This window comes from Heterodontus francisci, chromosome 4 (genome assembly GCF_036365525.1).
Source record: "Heterodontus francisci isolate sHetFra1 chromosome 4, sHetFra1.hap1, whole genome shotgun sequence".
NCBI lineage: Eukaryota > Metazoa > Chordata > Chondrichthyes > Heterodontiformes > Heterodontidae > Heterodontus > Heterodontus francisci.
The window spans coordinates 134,796,100-134,812,305 of record NC_090374.1 but is presented as its reverse complement, the minus strand read 5'-3'; the positions used below and the strand labels follow the sequence as shown (position 1 = coordinate 134,812,305).

At 42.7% G+C, this 16,206-nt stretch overlaps 1 protein-coding gene across 3 annotated transcripts in view; it reads right to left on the bottom strand.

Annotated features, from left to right (window-relative positions):
• The window catches only part of kank1a (KN motif and ankyrin repeat domains 1a), a 415,056-nt gene extending 409,061 nt beyond the window's left edge, over window positions 1-5,995 (bottom strand). For all 3 annotated transcript variants that reach the window (XM_068030198.1, XM_068030197.1, XM_068030200.1), the window contains exon 1: window positions 5,872-5,995. The gene's annotated coding sequence lies outside the window, so the exon portion shown is untranslated. The remainder of the gene's footprint in view (window positions 1-5,871) is intronic.
• Window positions 5,996-16,206: the final 10,211 nt, after the last annotated feature.

Below are 16,206 nucleotides of genomic sequence, written 5' to 3'. Positions count from 1 at the left end.
GGCCACATGGAATCTTGAGTAGTGTGGCCAGCTGATTACAGAGACAACAGAATCATTCAAAACATTGGACAGAGGGGATAGAAGAGCCACAGGCTGACCTCTTGTGCTAAGAGTCGGAGTTATGAAAAGATTGGAGAAACTTGGGTTTTTAAGCCTTGAGAAAAGGCATCTCAGGTGATTATATAGAGGTAGCTGAGGGACTGGAAAAAAAAAAGTTAATCCAGAATCTTACCTTCAGTTAAATTGCAACAGTAGAACAAAAGAACATAGATTCACACTATTAAGATAAAGATAAATCGGAGACAGAGGCTAGGAAATTTTGTGTCACACAAAAAGAACCAACGAAACCTGGAAGAGACTTACAAAAATTGTAGTGAAGGTGAAAAGTTGAATCTTTTAGCATGTGGCTGCTGAAGATTTTAGGATCTTTCCAGATAGAAAGATTAAGACAGGCCAAATAGCCTTCTGAATCTCATTACTGTTTTATCTTTTTCCGAGATAAAGTAGGAAGGGCAACGTAGAAAAGTATGAAGAAGGGACTCTGAAAATAGTTAATGCTTCAGAGTTCAGCTCAATTCAACAAAACTCTCCCTCACTTACCCATTATAAATCATACCCTCAAAATTAACCCATCAGCAAGTAATATTTATTTTTAAGAATGGCCAGAACTACAATTGTAACTCAGTCATTCTTCTCGTATACCATAAACAAATATCACAAGAAAATAAACATGACTGTGTGTGACCTACAAAACATGAATACACCTAATTCTAACATTTTATACACACCAAAGCATAGTTTTTCAAATATTCCTCAGTTCAGTAAAACAAATCTTCTTTGGCCTCCTTGTCTCGAGACAATGGATAAGCGCCTAAAGGTGGTCAGTGGTTTGTGAAGCAGCGCCTGGAGTGGCTATAAAGGCCAATTCTAGAGTGACAGACTCTTACACAAGCACTGCAGATAAAATTGGTGGTCAGGGCTGTTACACAGTTGGCTCTCCCCTTACGCTTCTGTCTCTTTTCCTGCCAACAGCTAAGTCTCTTCGACTTGCCACCCCACCTTTATGGCTGCCTGCCAGCTCTGGCGATCACTGGCAACTCACTCCCACGACTTGTGATCAATGTCACAGGAATTCATGTCGCGTTTGCAGACGTCTTTAAAGCGGAGACATGGACGGCCGGTGGGTCTGATACGAGCTCGCTGTACTTGGGGATCCTGCCATCTTCCACGCGGCTCACATGGCCAAGCCATCTCAAGCGCCGCTGGCTCATTAGGGTGTATATGCTGGGGATGTTGGCCGCCTCGAGGACTTCTGCGTTGGAGATATGGTCCTGCCACCTGATGCCAAGGATTCTCCGGAGGCAGCGAAGATGGAATGAATTGAGACGTCGCTCTTGGCTGACATACGTTGTCCAGGTCTTGCTGCCATAGAGCAAGGTACTGAGGACACAGGCTTGATACACTCGGACTTTTGTGTTCCGTGTCAGTGCGCCATTTTCCCACACTCTCTTGGCCAGTCTGGACATAGCAGCAGATGTCTTTCCCATCTGCTTGTTGATTTCTGCATCGAGAGACAGGTTACTGGTGATAGTTGAGCCTAGGTAGGTGAACTCTTGAACCACTTCCAGAGCGTGGTCGCCGATATTGATGGATGGAGCATTTCTGACGTCCTGTCCCACGATGTTCGTTTTCTTGAGGCTGATGGTTAGGCCAAATTCATTGCAGCCAGCCGCAATCCTGTCGATGAGTCTTTGCAGACACTCTTCTGTGTGGGATGTTACTGCAGCAGCGTCAGCAAAGAGGATTTTAGTAAGGCATTTGACAAGGTCCCAGATGGCAGACTGGTCAGTAAAATGGAAGCCCATATGATACAGGGAAATGTGGCAGGTTGGATTCAGAATTGGCTCAGGGACAGGAAACAAAGGGTCGTGGTCGATGGATGTTTTTGTGAATGGAAAGCTGTTTCCAGTGGCGTTCCACCGGGCTCAGTGTTGGGTCCCTTGCTGTTTGTGGTATATATTAATGATTTGGACTTAATCATGCCTCCCACATTTGGGAAATTTGCTGATGACACAAAAATTGGCTGTGAAGTTAATAGTGAGGAAGAAAGCCGTGGACCCCAGAATTATATCAATGTTTTGGTTGAGTGGGCGGAAAAGTGGCAAATGGAATTCAATCCGGAGAAGTGTGAGGTATCGCATTTTTGGAGGGCAAAAAAAAGGGAGGGTATACACAATAAACGGGAGGATATCGAGAGTGGTAGAAGTGAGAGACCTTGGAGTGCATGTTCACAGGTTCCTGAAGGTAGTAGGAGAGGTGGATAGAGTGGTGAAGATGGCAAATGGAATGCTTTCCTTTATTGGCCGAGGTATATAGTACAAAAAGCAGGGATGTGGTGCTGGAACTGTATAAAACGCTGGTTAGGCCACAGCTGGAGTATTGCGTGGAGTTCTGGTCACCACATTACAGAAAGGACATAATTGCTCTGGAGAGTGTACAGAGGAGATTTACAAGAAAGTTGCCAGGGCTTGAAAGTAGCAGCTATGAGGAAAGATTGGATAGGCTAGGGTTGTTTTCTCTGGAACCGAGGAGGCTGAGGGGTGACTTGATTGAGGTGTACAAAATTATGGCGGGCCTAGATAGAGTGGACAGGAAGGACCTGTTTCCCCTGGCGGGGAGGTCAGTTAGCAGAGGACAGAGATTTAAGGTGATTGGTAGAAGGATTAGAGGGGACATGAGGGGAAACTTTTTCACCTAGAGGGTGGTGGGTTTCTCGAATTCAGTGCCAGGAATGGTGGTGGAGGCAGAGACCCTCAATTCTTTTAAAAAGATACCTAGACATGTACCTGAAGTGCTGTAACCTACAGGGCTATGGACTAGAAGCTGGAATTTGGTTGGGAGGCTAGTTTATTAGGCCGGCGCAGATACAATGGGCTGAATGGTACAATGTCTTGACATTCAAATTCTCATCCTCATGATCAAATTCCTCCAAGGCCTTGGCCTCCGTATCTCTAACATCCGCCAAATCTTATAAGCCTTGAAAACACTGCATTCCTCCAACACTGGCTTCTTGCGCCTTCTCCACTTCCTTCACCCCCAACATTGGCGGCTGTGCCTTCAACTGTCTGGGCCCCAAGGCCTTGAATTTCATCCGGAAACCCCTCTTTCTCTCCATCTCATCTCCCCTCCCTCAAATCTGAGCTCTTTGACCAAGGTTTTGGTCAAGTGCCCTAATAACTCCTTCTTTGAAATCAGTCAATTTTTGTCCAATCATTAACCTGTGAAGCACTTTGCTGTTTTATTACTTTAAAGTCAAGCTGCTAGTATTTGTGAAATAGCAAATAAACCTTCATTAATTCAGATACATGAAGCTCAGCTAAAATATTTTCTGAAACAAGAGATCTACTCAGAGATCTGCCAAGCAGGAAAATATAAATCCGAAGTATGATGTTCAGTAATTCTAGAAATTAGTGCTAAAGGGGGCAAGCAGGAGAGAAACAAATCTACAAAAGCATGGAATCTATCAGTTCTACTGTCAAGCTGGTTAAAAAGGTTAAAATCCCAGTTTAAGTGTCACAATTACCTTCCATGACCCTAGTAACCACAGCATATTCTCGAAGTGACTGCCATCCAGAAGCTGACAACAGCTTTAAGGTTATGTGAATTAACAGCATCTAAGAGGACAAGACAATTTCAATATTAAATAACACAAGGGTACAACTGTTAATTCAGGACTAACAGGCATTCCCTCGAGTTCAGAAGTTTGAGAGGTGATCTAATTTGAAGTCTTTAAAATGTCTAATTCATTAAGTAGATACAAAAACTATTTCCACTGTGGAGGAATTCCAAAAAAGGGGGCATAATCAAAGTTAGAATGAAACCAGGAAGCATTCTGCTACCCTACACAAAGGGTAGCAGAAATCTAGAGAGGGAACTCCATCAAAAGGCTGTGGATTGATGAAGAAACAGTATTCCACTGTTCACTATATCGATTCCATCATAGCCAGGGATGGAATCTAATAAATATCTACAGCAGGAAGACAATCGAAGCTCACTGGTGACTACATCAATCGCGATATTCTGTGGCAGCATGATTAGGTAACACTGATCATGAATTTTGAAATAGTAAATGATAGATTATAATATTAATCCAGACTCTGATTTCTGCCTCAACTATTGTATGCATAAATAAGATACCCAATGGGTGCAGATTACAAGGCAACAATGCAATAAAGGAATTCAGACAATGTCAACTTTAACAGCAGATGTTGAGCAATTTGCTAATCATCTGGACTCTGAAACGGGAGTTACTTAATTGTCTACCATTTTATTGCTTTGCTTCTCTTACAACATAAAACTTCCCAGCACACAAAATTACTTTACATTTCTACAAAGGATTCACCACTTTCCATGCAATATACAAAACACACATTTGGGGGGGGGGGGGGGGGGGGGGGGGAGGGAGGAGGGGGGTTAGTGGTTTGCAGTCCCTTACCATCACATGTTTATGCCTGTGCTTTTCAAAAGTTACACAGATGACCCCAGTTTATTCTTTGTGAATTACTGCTCCTCAACATGCAATTTGCTGCCTAAACAGTTAGCTGGTATTGTGAAAGTTATTTCCCTTTCAATCTGTTGTAGGTGACTAGAATATCCATACCAAACACCTGCAGTGATCATTTCAAAAATATAGCTTACATAATCTGTGAACCATCACCATAATTTAGCTAAAATTAAAGGGTTTATAACATTGCAACAACAAAAAAAACTTGGTTAAAAAAGGACAAATAATTTTACAATAACAAAACCCCTCATTAAGAAGGAAAAGTTAAAAATGACCAGTTAAACATTTGCCTTTAACTAGAAATGACACGGTCAATCAAGTCCTATTACAACTGGTATGTTAACATGTGAAATACAACACATATTGTGGACTTTTATCTACTCAAAAGGAAAGGAAGTACAATCAAAACCAAAACAAAGATTTAAGGAAAAAAAATGTCACCAGACTCCTGCCAAAACCCTGTAAAACTTCAGTTTTTTTGAAAAAAAAATTTAAAATTGCTTGGATATTTTTCCAACGCATATCCTTTAGTGTCGTTTTAGTTGACTATAATTGACAGTTTCATTTTTGCTCCTGTTACAAAATGTGAATTATGAAGGAAACGCGTTATTCCATGTGTTCCTTGATAAGAAGAAACACGAGCAATTGGAAAATAAGTACTGGGGAATTAACAGAAAGAGAAACATCCGTACCTATGAGAACAACTTTAAATATTGCAATTTCTCGTCTGGCTACAAGTGAAACATTTCCCTTGTAACAGGACACTCTTGGGGATAAGAGCAGCACGTTAGCAGGTTCACTGCTATTGCTTTGTCACAGGGACGTGTTACCGTCCACATCCAACTGGCTTCTTCCACTCGGGTCAAACACTTGTTTCCACTACATGAATATTCATGACTCGCTCCGTCCCAAATCACCCACTTCTAAGGGTCGAACACGAAGCAAAACGGATGAAGGTATCATTTGAACATAATACACACACATACTTAAAAATATATATATTTTTTAAAGCTACCCTGTGGATCCCTCCCTCAACATTTAACTTTCAAGACTTGTGCAAATTGCTTCACTTTTGAGCAACTAAATGATCAAAACGGTACTGCAAACATACACAAGCGTAACACAAATACAAGTTATACTTTAACAATGCTACCCAGATAGATTTAAATATCTCCTTCACCCCTCACCAAAGTCCTTGCAAGCCTCACTGATCGCCACTGAAAAGCAGCAGCAAATCACCAAGTCCTGCAACTGTTTCCAGTTTGTAGTTTACAAAGATTTCTCAAAACTCTCCGAAACAGACTGACCTCTTTCCCCACAAAGAGCGAAGAGAAACCGGCCTTATCCGAAAGAACAGTAACTTTAGCTTTTTTTTTTAATAGCCGAAGCCACAGTGAAGATCCCCGTCTCGCCGCTTTGTACACACAGGTCTCCGGGCTGGCACTGCGCATGAACACTGCCCTGACTTGCGGAACTGTGGGACATGAAGTACTCAACCTGAGAAAGTAAATCAAATCTCACCCAGTATGAAATTAACTTGGGATATCGTAACCACACTTGTCTTGGCGAACTTTATATGTATGCTAATGTTCATTTTTAAGAGTAAGAGGGGGACAGCGGAGCAAATTTGCATGCAAATTACAGAAAGATGCAAGAAGGGACTTCAATTATCCTAATATAGTAACAGTGTGAAAGGCAAAGAGCAGGAGAAATTCCTTAAATGTGTACAAGAGAGCTCTCTGGATCGGTATGTTTCCAGCCCAACGACGAAGGAAGCAACTCTGGATCTCGTTCTGGGGAATGAAATGAGGCATGTGGAGCATATTACAGTGGGAGGGTATTTGGGAACACTGATCATTATATTATTAGGATTAAAATTGTTATAGAAAAGGATAAGGTAGAATCAAGTGTAAAAATACTTAACTAAAAGAGGGCTAACTTTCGTGAGTTGAAAGGGGATCTGGCCCAGTTGGATCAGAATCTAAAATTGATAAGTGAAACAATAATTGAACAATGGGAGATCACCTTCAAAGAGGAGATGGTTTGGGGACAAAGTAGACACATTCCCAAGAGAGAGAAAGAAAGCTAAAGATCTCTGGATGACGAAAGATATAGAAATTAAAATGAGACAGAAAATAGAGGCTTATCCCAAATAAAAAGTTCATAAAAAGATTCACATTTATATAGTATCTTTCACAATTACAGGACAAACCAAAGCACTATATAACCAAGTGTAGGCACTGTAGGAAATAATACTGTAGAGATCCAAGCTGAATGTAGAAAGTACAGAGGAGAGCTAAAAAGGGAATAAGAGGGGCAAAGACAGATTATGAGAACAGATTAGTGGCTAACAAAAGTCACTTATAAACACATAAATAGTAAAAGGATAGTCAAAGGAGGGTGGGCTGATTAGGAACCAAAAAGGAATTTTCTGGAGGTAGCTGGGATGGCTGAGGTACTAAATGATTCATTAGAGAAAAGGATGCTGCCTATGCAGCAGTAAAGGAGGTGACAGTAGCAATATTGGATAGGATAGTAATAAATAGGAGGTACTTAAAAGATTGACAGTCATCAAAGTAGTAAAATCACCCAGTGCAGCTGGATGCATTCTAGGCTACTGAAGGAGGTCTGGACACAATTGTCCAAGCCTCCTTGGATATGACGGGGGTGGGGGTGGGAAGGGGGGAAGTTCGAGAGGACTTGGACGATTGCACATGTTGCATCCCTTTTTAATGAAGGAGAGAGGGATAAACCCAGCAACTACAGGCCAGTCAGCATAATGTCAGTGGTGAGGAAACTTTTACAAACAATAATCCAGGACAAAATTAATTGGGTAAATATGGGCTAATAACTGAAAATCAGCACAAATTTATTAAAGGTAAATCATGTTTGACTGACTTCATCAGTTCTTTGATGAAGTAAAGGTAATGATTGATGAGGGTAGTGCAGTTGATGTATATATGAACTTTCAAAAGGCATACAATTCTATGAAGATTAGTGGTAGGTCAGAAGATTGGGAAGATTTTAGAAATCAGCAAAGGATGATGTAAAAAAAAGAGGGAGAAATTAGAATATGAGAGTAACCTAGCAGCAATATCAATACAGACAGTAAGAGCTTCTACAAATATATAAAAAAGAAGAGAGTAGCTAAAGTTAACATTAGTCCCTTAGAGGATGAGACTGGGGAATTAGTAATGGGAAACTAGGAAATGGCAGAGACTTTGAACAAATGTTTTGTCTTTGTCTTCATGGTAGAAGACACGAAATGCATCACAATAATAGTAAAAAATCACGGAGCAAAAGAGATGGAGGAACTTGAAACAATCACTATCACGCAAGAAAAAGTACTAGGTAAACTAATAAGACTAAAGGCTGACAAGTCCCCTGGATTTGATGGCCTGCATCCTCGGGTCTTAAAAGAAGTGGCTGCATAGATAGTGAATGCATTGGTTGTAATCTTCCAAAATTCCCTAGGTTCTGGAATGGTCCCAGCCAATTGGAAAACCACAAAAGTAAAGGCCCATTCAAGAAATGAGGGAGACTAAAAAGTAAGAAATTATAGGCCAGTTAACCTAACATCTATCATTGGGAAATTACTGGAATCCATTATTAAGGAAGAAGTAGCAGGACATTTAGAAAATCATAATACAAACAAGCAGAGTCAGGTTTTATGAAATGGAAATTGTGTTTGACAAATTTATTAGAGTTCTTTGAAGATTTAACAAGCAGGGTGGATAAAGGGGTACCAGCAGATGCAGTGTATTTGGATTTCCAAAGGCAGTTGATAAGGTGCCACATGAAAGGTAAGAGCTCATGGTGTTGGGGGTAATATATTAGCATGAGTAGAGGAAACAAAAAGTCAGGATAAATGGGACATTTTCAGGTTGGCAACTGTAACCAGTGGGGTGCCACAGGGATCGGTGTTGGGGCCTGAACTATTTACAATCTATATTAATGACTTGGAGGAAGGGACAGAGTGTATTGTAGCCAAATTTGCTGACAATACGATAGGTGGGAAAGCAAGCTGTGAGAAGGACAAAGAGACTGCAAAGGGATATAGATAGGTTAAGTGAGTGGGCAAAAATTTCTCAGATGGAGTATTATGTGGGAAAATGTGTCGTTATCCACTTTGGTAAGGAGAATAGAAAAACAAAATATTATTTAAATGGAGAGAGACTGCAGAATGCTTCAATACAAAAGGATCTGGGTGTCCTTGTACATGGAAGACAAAACGTTAGCATGCAGGTACAGCAAGTAATTAGAAAGGCCAATGGAATGTTGACCTTTATTGCAAGGGGGGTGGAGTATAAAAGTAGGGAAGGCTTGCTACAACAGTACAGGGCATTGGTGAGACCACACCTAGGGTGGAATTTTGTGCTGGCAAAGGGGGTCGCGACATTAGAGGAATTCAACACTGAGGTCCCGGCGCTGACTCTTGTATGGAAGGCCCGCCAAATTTAGCGTTAGTCAGGCACTTAACTGGACAGCGGCAGGCCTTCCGTACGATTCAGGACCCCGCCATTGGATGTCCCAACCTCTTAGAGCTGCCAGCCAACCAGAGGCCGGCAGCTGCAGGCCCACCACACAGATGGTGGCTGCTGCTGTAGTTGCAGCCACCAGAATGAGGAGCAGCGCTGGAACCAGGTTCAAGGTAGGTCAGCGTGGGAGAGGTGGGGTTGGCGGAGGAAGGTGTGGGGGGGTCGACAGCAAGGGCAGGAGGATGGCCATCAGCGGCCCTCCCCTTCCTGATGCCAGGTCCCTCATTCAGGCACTAAGTGCACCCCCAGCCGGGAAGCAGCCCACATGGTTTCTCGTGCCATGCTTCCCATGCGGCAACAGGGCTGCATGCCGCACAGGTAATTGCAGCTGCGGCAGGAAGAGGACCTTAATTACGAGTTAATTACCCAGTTAAGGTCCTCAATTGGCAGTGGGGAGGGAAGGCAGGATTCACCCTCACCACCATTCCATGTGATTTCATGCTCTGCCCGCCTCCAAACCCACAATGGGAAAGAGCATAATTCCACCCCCAAAGTACTGCATACAGTTTTTGTCTGCTTATTTAAGGAAGGATATACTTGCATTGGAGACAGTTCAGAGAAGGTTCACTAGGTTGATTCTTCGGATGAAATGGTTGTCTTATGAGGAAAGGTTGAGCAGGTTGGGCCTATACTCATTGGACTTTAGAAGAATGAGAGGCAAACTTACTGAAATATAAGATTTGGAAGGGGCTGGACAGGGTAGATGGTAAGATGATTTTACCCCTTGTGGGGGAATCTAGAAGTATGGGGAACAGTTTCAGAATTAGGGTTCTCTCATTTAAGAAGGAAATGAGGAGCATTTTCTGCTTTCAAAGGGTTGTTAATCTTTGGAATTCTGTATCCCGAATTCCAGTGTGCAGAGGGATCTAGGTGTTCTAGTACATGAGTCACAGAAAATTTGTATGCAGGTACAAGACGTAATAAAGAAGGCTAATGGAATGCTATCCTTTATTCCAAGGGAATTGAATATAAAAGTAAGGATGTTATGCTTCAGTTGTACAGGGCATTGATGAGACCACATTTCGAATACCCCAGAGAGCAGTGGAGACTGAGTCATTGAATATCTTGAAGGCTGAGTCAGACAGATTTTTGATCTACAAGGGAATCAAGGTTTAATGGGGGCAGGCAGGAAAGTGGAGTTGAGGCCACGATCAGATCAGCGATGATCTTATTGAATGGTGGAGCAGGCTTGAGGGGCCAAATGGCCTACTCCTGCTCCTATTTCCTTTGTTCTTATGTTTGACTAAGTACCACATAATAGACTTATTAGCAAAATTAAAGCCCTTAGGATTAAAGGGTCAGTGGCAGCATGTATACAAAATTGACTAAGGGACAGAAAGCAGAGAGTAGCGGTGAACAGTTGTTTTTCAGACCGAAGAGAGCTATATGTATAGTGGTGTCCTCCAGGGGTCGATATTAGAACCACTGCTCTTTTTGATGTGTATTAATGACCTGGGCTTGGCTATACAGAGCATAATTTCAAAGTTTGCTAATGAGATGAAACTCAGGAATGTGGGAAACAAGGAGAAGGACAGTAAGTCTTCAGGAGGATATAGACAGTCTAATGGAATGGGCAGACACATGGCAGATGCAATTTAAAGCAGAGAAGTGTGAAGTGATACATTCTAGCAGGAAGAATGAAGAGAGGCAATAGAAACAAAATGGTGCAATTTTAAAGGGGATTGTTATGGTCAAGTAAGGAGGGGTTGAAGGCTTCCCTCTTTTCCCTCTCCTTGTTTGACCACAACAGGTTTAATTCTTTCTTAAAGTGGATGTACTGGCCAGTTCAGTAGGTGTTTGATTACTTACTTGCTATGATCATAACAAGAACCAATCAAACAGGTTTTCTTGAGTATAACAAAGAAAGAGGTTAACTTTATTGTACCTAAACCAAACTAAAAAATAATAAGCAATGCGACAACTTTCACTCACACACACACACTAGAGGTTTACATACACACAAATAGGTTACAGAGTGGGGAAAGGTTATACAGTCTGTGACGTTTGGTGATTCGGCTGGCTTCTAGCTGGATTCCGTGGTCCTGAGGCTTAAGCTGCCAGCAAAGTCATCCTTGTAGCTTTTCTTTTTTAAATGTCTTTTTAAAAAATATATAAATTCAGATCTCCAGTCAGTGGATTGAAGAAAATTATCATTTAACAAAGCACATTGGCGTAACAGGGTGCAGGTCAGAGTGATGTGGGATGTATGTACAAATCTTTAAAGGTGCCAGCACAAGTTCAAAAGGCTGCTAAAAAGGTACATGAGATCCTTGGCTTTATTAATAGAGGAATACAGTAAAAAAGCAAGGAAATTATGCTAAAGCTTTATAAAACACTGGCTAAGCCATGGCTTAATTATTGTGTTCAATTCTGAGTATTACACTTTAGGGAGAATGTTAAGGCCTTGCAGAGGATGCATGAGATTTACTAGAATGGTATCATGGATGAGGGGCTTCAGCTAATTGGGTAGACTAGAATAGCTAGGCTGTTCTCCTCAGAGCAGAGAATGTTAAAAGGACATTTGAAAAAGGTGTTTTAAAACTTGAATGGTTTTGATAAAGTAAGTAAGGAGAAACTATTTCTAGTGGCAGAAGTGTTGGTAACCAGGGGATATAGGTTTAAGGTAATTAGCAAAAGAACCAGAGACGACACGAGGAAACATTTTTTATACATAGTGAGTTGTTGTGATCTGGACTGTACTGCCTGAAATGATGGTGGAACCAGAATCAATAGTAACATTCAAAAGTGAATTGGATAATTCAGAGGCTGGGAGGTAAGGGGAGAAAAGGAGGGTCAGGGGAAAGAAGGGGAGATTGGAACACTTGGGATGGATATCAGAAGTGGGGGAAGATTGGAAAGGTCATATGGGAGATTGGAAAGGTTGGGAGGGAGATTGAAAGGGTTGGTAGAGATCAGAAAGATCAGGGGGAGATTAGAAGGAATGGGAGGAAATCAGCGGCCTCAGCCAGGAAATGCAGAATTGGAAGAAAGTGATCGGAAAAAGCATGGGAGGTGAGGTAGATCAGAAAGGCTGGGCCAGAGGGAGATTGTGGCTTGTGGTGGGGGGGATGGAGGTGGGAGATTGGATCACGGGGAATGTCCGATCAAGTTGCAGGGAGGGGAACGATCAATCTCGAATGGGGGATGCAACTTAGCTTGGTGGGCTGTAGGGGAAGCACTCCTGTTCCTACTAGCCCACAAGCAGTGCTGGAAACACACTTTCCTGAATGATCCAGCAATCCTCCTGCTGCAGGATTTCCCAATGCCGAGGTTAAATTTAAAATGGAGTCAAAAGCCTCATTAAAATATTTAAATGTGTGACTGGCTTTCTGGAAATTCACCACCTTCCCCCACCCTCCATCCCACCTCTGTTAAAACCAGAAGTGGGCAAGTTCAAAGCAGGTTGATATTGGGTTTAAAATTTTTTACATTTTAAAATCTCACTTAACCCAAACCCACCCATTTTTGGAGATTAAAATTCCTCCCTATTATTTAGTTGGGGTTAAGAAACCTGAGAAAGGCATTTATAACAAACATAATTTAAAAAAAATAATCATTCACATTAAAAACATGTTACAGCAAGCTTCATTTTAAGTTAAATTTTGCTAAGTGCGAGCAGATACTGTCATGGATGTTAAACTGGTGCATTTCATAAAAGTCACATTAAACAAAGTTAATGAGTCTTCAGAAATATAAATATATATTCAGACAAATTAATGAGTTCTTAAGACTATAAAAGTTTATAACTTTCTAAGCATTTGTGTTGTTATTTTTTTACATTTCCAGTTTGCATTTATGTAGCATTTATGCACCATCACACCCTTATACTTTATATTACAATCTTATTGACCACAATTTACGTTCAAAATGATGGTGAGGCTAATGACACTCGCCGATGTTTACGCAAAAATGATACAGCAACATCAGGTGATGGCAAATGTACAGTTAATCGTGGAAATCCGAAGGTTGCTGTGGGAGATTTGTCGCTCCACCATTGGCTTTTCTAGAAAGGTATCTCGCTGTCTACCTCACCATTGAAATGCATTGAATGGCGTGAAGCTGCTGTATTTGGATTCGGAATCAAAGTACAATTTCAAAATATTTGGGATGATACGAAATTGGTGATGGGGGGGGGGGGGGGGTGGTGGGTGTATAATCTAGAGGAGGGCAAAAATACTGAAGGGATATCTGATAAAAAATTATGCCTGTATTTTCACCACGGAGACGGGAAACAGGAACCGGTTCTGTTTTTGGGCCAGAAAGCCGCCTCCGGTGGGAAAGTGATTAAAGTTCAGATTTTCACAGGAGTGAGCCCTTAATTGATATGGAGATGGGTCTCCTGTCCACTTAGAGCCAGTGGGAGCACAAATGGAGGTAGATCAGATGAAGTATGGGACTTATTTAGACTCCCCACGACAGCCATCACTGAGCTGCTGGTTCTCTTGAGGGAGAGATCTGCTGTTTGTGCCAAAGCCTTCCTCAGCACCAGAGGGAAGCAAGATGTCACAGGGGAGCTGAAGGCCTGGCACCCTGGGCAGGGCAGCCCCTTGCTTCATCGATGCTGACCTAGAACTAATGCCATGAGGAGAGGATGGAGGTCCTCTTCTCAGAGGATGGCAGCAGGGGCACCTCTCTGTTCAATGCCATCTCCATCCGCCTCTGATTTGTCTTCTTCTCTTACTTCCTGCTCCTGCTCCTCCCTCGATAAGTTGTCTCCTTTCGGGCCTCACCATCCTCAAGGTTGACACCTCTGGACAGCCATGTTATGTACAGTGCAGCAGACCAGCACAATGATCGAGACCTTTGCAGGAGGGTATTGGAGGACACCACCTGACCTGTCCAGGCACTGGAATTGCAACTTCAGAGGCCCAATGTGCTCCCACTGGCTCTAACTCAATGGTTGGCCTGCTGAGCAGGTTGCATTGGTGGTATTGCCTCTGTGCCTCTGTCTGGGGCTGTGGTAAAGGGGTCAGTAGCCATCTCTTCAAGGGATATCCATTGTTCTCTAGGATCCATCTATGCACTTTGGGGGTTAGAGTGAAGATCTGAGGCAGCCTGGAATGCTGGAGAATGTAGGAGTCATGGCAGCTGCCAGGAAAACGAGCACAATTATGGAGGAAACTCTTGTTGTGATTGCAGACCATTTGGATGTTGAGGGAGTGGAAGCCCTTTCTGTTGATGGATCTTACTGGCCCGTCGCTGGGTGCCTTGATGGCCCTATGGTGCAATCAATGATGCCCTGCACATTGGGGGAATCCAGTGACAGAGGCAAAACCCAATGCCCTCTTTCCTTGCAAGGCTGCGTTGGTTGTGCAATGAATGTGCTATTGAGCTCTGGCAAAGAGGGCATCAGCAAACGCCAAGGTGCAGTGGTGTGCAGCCATTTTTGGGATCCCACTAAAGTCCATAGCTGATCCTTGGAATGAGCCAGAAGTGAAGAAGTTCAAGACCACAGTGACTTTGATGGCCACTGTCAGATCATGGCAACCAGTGCTACGAGGTGTGAGGTCTTCGGTGACAAGGGCACAGATGTCTGTGAATATCTGCCTGGAGAGTTGTAGTCGCCTGTGGCATTGATTCTCAGTCATGTCCAGGTAGCTCTGTTCTTCGGCAGTTGATCCTGTGTTGAGGATTTGGCCTCTGTTGCCTTCCTGCCCTTATTTCCTCTCCTGTGCCCTCCTGATGCCCAGGGCTCCACCCTTCCTGCTGAGGGTGCTGCCCCTCAACACCAGTGGGCCCTAAATCTGATAGTCGTGCTCCCATTGCCAGTTGGAACATTCCTTCTGGGCAGATGGCCACCCAATTGTCCTTCACAGACTTGCCCCCTGCTCTTCTGCCCCCACCCTGCCAGGGAATGCTGATCCTTTTCAATGCCTAGGCACTGAATGCCCACTCTCCCCGGCACCTGCACAGTGCCAAGAGCACCCCTTCCCATGTGCCCAGTCCCCCTTTGCCCCACTGAACCACTTATGGGATTGGGGTGGTGCCCTGGGGCAGCCATGGCTGGCTCCCCACTCTTTAACCACCTGCCTTCAGATAAACTATTTTTGGAGGTGTAGGTAACCTTCAAAAATTTGAACTCGAACCTCTTGAGTCTTTTTTCCCCCCTGACAATCTCTTAACAAGAATTTCAACAGTGTTAATTATCCTTAATTTGGAGGAGAGCAGAATTCCTGTCCTGCCCTTCCCCCCTTCCCTCCTGCTGGTGATTATTGCTGGAACAGGGATTGGCGGTTTGAAATTGATATGCCACTCGGTGCCGGTATTTTTGGGAGCCCCCCACCCCCCCAGCCCGGCTTCTATTCCTGAATTCGGCCTCTAGAAATTCAACTCTATGAAAGGGTTTGATAGGGTATACGTGGAGATATGGAGGTTTTAATTTTTGCTGGAGATTTAATTTAAAACATTTTTTTTAAATTTTTAACATTTCCTTCCTCTTATTTCTCTCACTTGCTTAATCAAATTTTTGTTTCCCACTTTTTATTTCTGTCTGTACCTGATTTGATATTGAATTCACCATTCTAACTTATACTCCCTCTCAGACCTTGCACTAGTAATTTCACAACCCTTCAATCTGATTGGTTAAAGAGATACACAGTTGCTTGCCCTGTTGCTGCATTACAAAGTCATTAGCTTGGATTTTTAGCAAATTACCATGCAAAATTTAAAAACCTAAACGTGCAAAGGCAAGTCTAACTAATGGCAGAGACAGTTAGATGCCCTGTCACAGCAACTTATGGCCCAATGTCTAATTTTGCACAATAGTCCTTATATCATTGGTATAAGATGATAGGACACATTTTTAGACATGTCCAAATTCCTCATAAAAGTTGATAGTATCTTGGGATGAAAAGCAGCCAGCCAGCTGCATTGAATTTACAGAGAGATTCCTTGGTCAGCAAATTGCTGTAATCATTGCTGTACAACTAGCCCATTCAAAAGTTATTGGCAGTATTTAGATGGGCCCAGGGTTCAACGAGCTTTACTGTAATCACTCAGAGACAATGGAAGTTATTATTGAGAAGAGAATTGCATATATCATTATTGTATGATTGATCAGAATGTGCCATCATTTCTACTGTGGCATCTGGTTTTGATTTCACT